Consider the following 7,914-nt stretch of genomic DNA (forward strand, 5'->3'; position numbering starts at 1 on the left):
GTGTCTGTGTGTGTGTGTGTGTGTGTGTGTGTCTGTGTGTGTGTCTGTCTGTGTGTGTGTCTGTGTGTGTGTGTGTGTGTGTGTGTGTGTGTGTGTGTGTGTGTGTGTGTGTGTGTGTGTGTGTGTGTGTGTGTGTGCATGCTTGTCTTCCTGTCAGTCTGTGTGCTGACTGTTTGTGTGCCTGACACCGTGTGTCTCTGACTACCTCTCTCCTTCACATTCTTTTCTTCGCACACACACACACATATTAAGACCAAAATGAAAGGTAAAGAGAAGGAGAGAGAAGGGTGGAAGAGAACTCGACTGTTTGGCACGAAGTACTTCTGACCACTCCCAGAAACAACCTCCACCAACTCCCCACCAACACCCAGACCCTGACTGTGACTCGCTCCTGTTTCAGCCCCACGTCTGTTCAAACACCGCCGCCACCCGTGTGTGGGAGGAGCAGTGGGGTGGATGGCAGTGAGCTATTAGAGGGTCGCAGAACACAACGGCCAAACTCTCCATTCAACTGGAATCTCCAGACTGAAGAGCTGAGCAAACAGGTGTGTCGGAGAACAGTCAGGGAACGTGTCTGTACCCTGTCGGTGGTGGCACCTTGGGTACCTGGAGCTGCACTGCTCTCTGTGAGAGAGAGAAAGAGAGAAAGAGAGAGAAAGCGAGAGAAAGCAAAGTGAAGGTAGATGTAAACATCATTTATAGGGTCACATAGACAGCGCCGGGTGCAGGAGAGCCGCTACCCGATAAAAGGCACACCTACGATCGCCGTGACGAGGGGGACAAAGGCAGGCGACACTCGGGTGGACGAGTGGCTTTCAAATGGCGTCAGGGTTGTTGTTGCTGTCTTTCGTCCTTTGTGCACCCACCGCACTCGTGGCGAGCAAAATAATAATTTCCTGCAAAATAATATTTAGCGACAAACATGTCCATCTGTCTCTCTGGCTTCACACTGGCGAGCGCCGTCTCTCCTTCCTCCTCAGCCATGGAATCCTCTTGTCTACAAATGTCTTCTAGTACCTGTAGATGTGTGTGTGTGTGTGTTTGTGTGTGTGCTGCGTGTGTTTGTGTGTGTGTGCTGCGTGTGTTTGTGTGTGTGTCTCTGTGTGTGTGTATTTGTGTAGTGTGTGTGTTTATGTGTGTGTGTGTGTGTGAAAGAGCGACTATTATGATCACTAACAATTCACGTAGGATGCTCGAGTTTCGGCTCTGCTCCACGTGGTGGCGCTGGTTGACGTGATCCACCCGCCATGACGAGCGCGGGTAGCGGTGGTCAGCGATGCGTGTCGCCAGAGATCACAGACAAGTGTGACGTCACTCTAACAGACTAGCTGCTGGCCGCTGCACTTGATTGAGTTTCTTTTTGTTTGTTGGTTTTTTCTATGGCGGAGGGTGTCCTGACCAGGAGACAGCCATGAAGATCAATGACCGCGGTGCGTGCGTACGTGACGGTAGGACACTGCAGCGATCAGGTCACGTGACCCTGGGGCGCTGTGTACGTCATCTGCAGGGTTACATTCCGCACGTCACCCTGTGACGCTGTGACGGCGGAGCTGCACGCCCTGGGAAGATGAGTTCGTGTGATTGAGTGAGAAATTCTCCTCCTTGAGAGGCCTGCATGCCACGCTGCACCACCCCACCCCACCACCTCCTCCACCCGCCACCTCCACAGGTGCTAAGGAATGTTCTCATTCAAGCTAAACGTTGTCGTCGTCGTCATTATCATCATCGCTGTTGTCGTCTGTTTCTCATACCTTACAATTTTTTTATTTAATTTCTATCTTTAGCTTCCCGACGCCGTCTTGTGTACAAGAACTTGTGGCGGTGCGTTTAGCAACATCAGAGGAAACTGAGTCTGAGACTGAGTGTCAATGGTCAGTTCCATCCAAGCATGCAGAACATTTGAGGTCAAAGGTCGCCCACACACCCAGTCCTCTTTTCGTCTTTGTAGCCATGGATACAAGATGACAGGCAAGCGCCAACACACGTCTGTCCTGTGTAGATGTACATGAGAGGGTGCGTGTGCCTGCACGCGACATACCCTGGGTACGCTCTGGGAACACATACCCAATGCTGCACGCTCCACTTATCCGAGATCCCGCTGTCTACTTGTCCTGGTACCCGGTATCTATGTCTACGTGTCCTGGTGACTAGTGTCTACGTGTCCTGGTACCCGGTATCTATGTCTACGTGTCCTGGTGACTGGTGTCTGTGGCCTGCTACCCACTGTCTATGTCTAGGCATCAAGAACGTCCATCTGTGTCTGGTCAGCACGTGCGCCCCTCTACCGCCCTCATCACTTGCCTCCCTTGTCCGCCGCCATAAACACGTGGTCACTTCATACACACCCGTGTATGTCTCCTCTATATTTCTGTCCTCTCTCTGTAATCTCTCTCACCCTCGGGTGAGCAGGCAGGGTGTCTGTAAGGCTTTTTTTTCATTTCCCAGAAATGAGCGATGAGCATGAAAGGCTGGTCACATGAAACGTCTGACTTCATTGTGTCCGATGGCGGGAGTTGTTGTTGTTGTAGTCAGTCCTTGTCAGCATACCTTGTGATCACTCGAGAGCAGAGATATACAGAGTTAAATAATGTATATGTATATGTATATGTATATGTATATGTATATGTATATGTATATGTATATGTATATGTATATGTATATGCATCAGACAGATGGGTGGTTGGGGCCTGGGGGAGGGAGACACTTCAGACCGACACCTACCTGTGTTCTACTCGCGAGACAAGTGTCTGTCAGCTAGTGAGACTGCAAGTGTTTTACTGGTCTGTCAGCCAGTGAGACCAAGTGTTTGACTAGTGAGACTGTAAGTGTTTTACTGGTCTGTCAGCCAGTGAGACCACGTGTTTGACTAGTGAGACTGTAAGTGTTTTACTGGTCTGTCAGCTAGTGAGACCAAGTGTTTGACTAGTGAGACTGCAAGTGTTTTACTGGTCTGTCAGCCAGTGAGACCACGTGTTTGACTAGTGAGACTGTAAGTGTTTTACTGGTCTGTCAGCCAGTGAGACCAAGTGTTTGACTAGTGAGACTGTAAGTGTTTTACTGGTCTGTCAGCCAGTGAGACCACGTGTTTGACTAGTGAGACTGTAAGTGTTTTACTGGTCTGTCAGCTAGTGAGACCACGTGTTTGACTAGTGAGACTGTAAGTGTTTTACTGGTCTGTCAGCTAGTGAGACCACGTGTTTGACTAGTGAGACTGTAAGTGTTTTACTGGTCTGTCAGCCAGTGAGACCAAGTGTTTGACTAGTGAGACTGTAAGTGTTTTACTGGTCTGTCAGCCAGTGAGACCACGTGTTTGACTAGTGAGACTGTAAGTGTTTTACTGGTCTGTCAGCTAGTGAGACCACGTGTTTGACTAGTGAGACTGTAAGTGTTTTACTGGTCTGTCAGCCAGTGAGACCAAGTGTTTGACTGGCTGTGTGACCGGGTGCAGGAGGTCACCACAGGACAGAAGCACTGGGTGCACAGCGATGCTCACACAGAGGCTTCGGTACTGAGTTGTGAAGTCTCTCGTGGTTCACTTCTCTCAGTTCTAAAGGTGGATGAGGCTTAAGGAAGAGAGTGAGCTGTTTTCACACCAATGACGAATCGTATGATTTAGTGCGCAGTCCTATAAACAGCTGTAAGACTTTGTTTCAGTCATTAACAGTAGACATGTTAACTAGTGTCCGACATTGAAAACAACATGTACTCGGGGTGGGCAAGGGTAGACATGAGTATTTACATTGCGTGCTGCCAACGGACTGGCGCGTGAAATGTTCTACAGACTGTTTGTTGGGCTGGCGTGCTGCAGATATCTATCTCAAGACCTGCTTATAGGGCTGATTCACGCCACTTCCGGTTTCAGTCGCACGTCGTGGTGTCTCAGTTTCACATCCCTCCTCCTGAGTGAGTTACATTGAGGAAGACTAAACACAAACACCAATATTGTCACCGTTTGTTTTCAGGTTAATACGTATTGTGTGGGGGCAGTAGGTCAGTGGGCCTCGTCTGTGTGTGTGTGTGTGTGCAGGTCAGGTAAGGTGAGGGTCAAGGTCTGCTGGCAGTATACACAGTTACATTACAATACAGTCACACTACAGTTACACTACAGTTACATTACAGTCCTGTTACAATACAGTCAGACTACGCTGCTGTTACATAACAGTTACGTTACAGTATCATTACACTACAGTCACACTACAGTTACATTACAGTCCTGTTACACTACAGTCAGACTACGCTGCTGTTACATAACAGTTGCATCACAATATTGTCAAACTACAGTACAGTAGCGTGACTGCACTGACATGTGACGTCGTTAAGCGAGGCGTGACGCCATGTCATGTGACGTCACTAGAGCTGACACCAAACACACAGCAGTTACGGACATTATGTCTGTGACCAAGACAACCAAACTCCAGGCTCCTGACATTTAAAAGACTCTGGCAACCAACATAACCAAGTCATCAACAAGTTGCACGAGGGCGAGTGCAGTGGACCAGAACCCAATAAAAGTGTAACGAGGGCGAGTGCAGTGGACCAGAACCCAATAAAAGTGTAACGAGGGCGAGTGCAGTGGACCAGAACCCAATAAAAGTGTAACGAGGGCGAGGTGTAGGTTGACAACACGAGAGGTCAAGCTGTGGAGTGTGGAGGACGCCAAAGGATGAATGACAATCCAGTGACAATCTCATTCACCATGTACTTGTTTCACTCCTACAGCAGTGCGCCATTGAAGTATTTTACACTCGTTCAATGCCAAAATGATTCACATTTTCCGTCCATTGCTGGAGTAACATGTCTCACTTCCGGTAGGTGGGGGCGGACCTGCACTGGAGCATCGCTGGTGTCATCAGTGATGCTGGCTGCTCCGTGCGCACGTGTCAACGGAAGTTGGGAGAAGGGTGGTGAGGCTGAGTGACTGTAGTATGGCCACCAAGTCACCCACAACCTTGTCACAAAGATGCTAACGAATTGCTGTTAGTGAAGAACGAAACTACTCCACGGTCTGTGCACTCTCCCCTCCCTCCTCACAGCATCTCGTGATGTAGGCGCCTTGGAGTTCAGTAATCATCAAGGTGAATGAAAAACATGTTGAGCGACTGCTACAAATATTTTGCTTTTCCTAGTTTTAAACTGTAGACTGAAAGAGAGTCACGGGTACCTTTCGCATTTTCTGAAACACGAAATGAAGAGTTTTGAGACTGGTTAGCTCTTGTGGCAGACGAGGGGTAGGGGTATGGAGGGAGCGAGGAGCGTGTAGAGATAGGTAAAAATAATCTCAGGTCATGACATCTGGACTAGAACATCTTTCAAGACGGAGTGAGTAACACTAATTAAAATATAAAATGATAAACATGGAGACTTTTTTTAGAACCACAAACACACACACGTGTGCGTACTGTCCCTGGTGGTACAGCCACCCACATCTCGTGGCTGACGATAAGCTGCGACCTGCAGCAGCCCACAGCTCACAGCCCACAGCTCACAGCCCACAGCCCACAGTACACAGCACACAGCCCACAGCCAACAGCACACAGCACACAGCCCACAGCCCACAGTACACAGCACACAGCCCACAGCCAACAGCACAGCACACAGCCCACAGTACACAGCCCACAGCCACAGTACACAGCACACAGCCCACAGCCCACAGCCCACAGTACACAGCCCACAGCACAGCAGCCACAGTACACAGCCCACAGCCCACAGTAACACAGCCCACAGTTCACAGCCCACAGTACACAGCCCACAGTACACAGCCCACAGCCCACAGTACACAGCCCACAGCACACAGCCCACAGTACACAGCACAGCCCACAGTACACAGCCCACAGCCCACAGCCAACAGCACACAGCACACAGCACACAGCCCACAGTACACAGCCCACAGCCCACAGTACACAGCCCACAGCCCAGTGGATCCACAAGAAATGAACTAAGGGTGGAGGCCCGGGTGTCGCTGTCACACGGTGTTGTCAGTGGTGCCAGACATTCACAGATGTCTGTCAGTGGCACGTCACCTTGTGTCTCTGACACTTACTACACTGCAGGCTCCTCCATGGGGGAGCTCCGTGACTCCATCAGCACTGCTTTCATCTCCACAAACACTTTGACTGTTGACTACGACACACACACAAAGATGTTCACAGCATCACAACACGTCACTGTCAGTCAGCTTCCTGGGGACAGACGTTACATAGACATGTGAACAACACGTCAGCAGACACAAGATTGTTTGTACTCAACATCAACATGACATCATGACATATCGCTCTCTGCAATGTGGATTGCGACATTATGAGACCGGACACACACACACAGACACACACACACAGACACAGACACGCGCGCACACACACACACACACTGATAAGATCACATCATTCACTCGGGCCAACGAAGAAAGCGACGATTCCCTGTGAAGACCGTTTCTTGTCCCGGGTGCATTAATACCCAGCGTTATGCCATAATTGAAATGTAAACACTATGATTGTCAAGATTGTCGGGTGCAGGTATCAGGTTGCAGGTCTGATCGGCTTTTCTGGCAGATAAGATGTCTTACTATTATGGGGCTGATATCGAACACGATCAGTGACGGGGGAACATGTAGACCCTTACAGACCTGGCCATGCCACCCCGTGTCGCACGTGCGTCACATGTGACCGACTTGTTCACATTCTTTCTTGAAGTCTACCCTTCAGATATCTCGTTGCTACCTGGCTGCTTGTCAAAAAAAAGGAAAAAAGTGAGTAGGCGTGTTTATTGATAAGTGTTCAACTGGGGTCTGCGGTCACACACGGGTGCAACCCCAGCACCGGGCGACAGGTGTAGAGCTCGATGTCGAGGTGTTTGAACCACACACCTGTAGCGCCAGTGACGCAACACAAGAGACGATCGCATTGTACAAGAGTCGGGTATCGGTGACAGTCGATACCATTCACCCAACAAACACAAGTGTCTGTCCTTCAGTCCACCCGTCCTCGATGCGACCAGCTGGGTATGTCACGGGTGGATGGAGACTAAAGCCTAAACGGTCTCACCTACAAAGTCTCATTCACTGTTTGTGTCAACACTTCAGGTGACGAGACGATGATTATTCAGGTTATTTCTTGATCCTCACGGCCGTCTCTCTTGCCTTCTGTCACTCCACCCGTCTACATTCTGGTGACCTTGGCAAGCTGAGGAAATACTTTGCACGGGTAGCACGGGTGTGGGGACGGGTGGCTGTGTGCACGTGAGGCTCGAGAGTGTCAAGACGAACTCCACAGCGAGGCTCAGAGAAACCAAGAATACATAAAGCTAGGGAGGATGTTGAACTTTTGACCCTTGAATTGTTGTCAGCTAATTGTGGGATGTATAGAGCATTGTCTGTCTGTCTTACATATATCTAGATAATTATATGATGAAACATGATTGACAGCGGGGCTCTCTGTCTGCCGTACCCGAGGTGGGTGAGCGGCTCCACCAATGGCAGATTGACTCCTGGTCACAGGTTTGTGTTCACTGCCCACGTGTTTGTCTGCGCCAAAGGCGGGTACGCACCCGACTAAGTTTTGCCAGAAATGGTCACCGGTGGATGAGCCACGTCAGTGACGGTCTTAGCAGAGCAGGTCAACCTGCAGGTCAACCTGCTCTGAGAATGTGGTCAGCCCACAATGTTCTCGTCGGTTGAGGTCGCTACACCCGTTGCCTCGTCATCTGCTCCACCCGAGCTCACCCGTGGAGACGTGTGCACACCCAGAAACAGGAAAAGAACATTATTGATCACTGATTGATCTCACAGTAAATACAAAGACAGAATGAACGACATGACAATCGCACATGATCACATCGACCCTGTGTCTGCTTACTGGAGTTTGTCTGTATGGCAGTTGGACGATAAATCATCTGTTCACTGTGAATGTGAAAGGCTTT

Source organism: Pomacea canaliculata, linkage group LG6 (assembly GCF_003073045.1).
Source record: "Pomacea canaliculata isolate SZHN2017 linkage group LG6, ASM307304v1, whole genome shotgun sequence".
Taxonomy (NCBI): domain Eukaryota; kingdom Metazoa; phylum Mollusca; class Gastropoda; order Architaenioglossa; family Ampullariidae; genus Pomacea; species Pomacea canaliculata.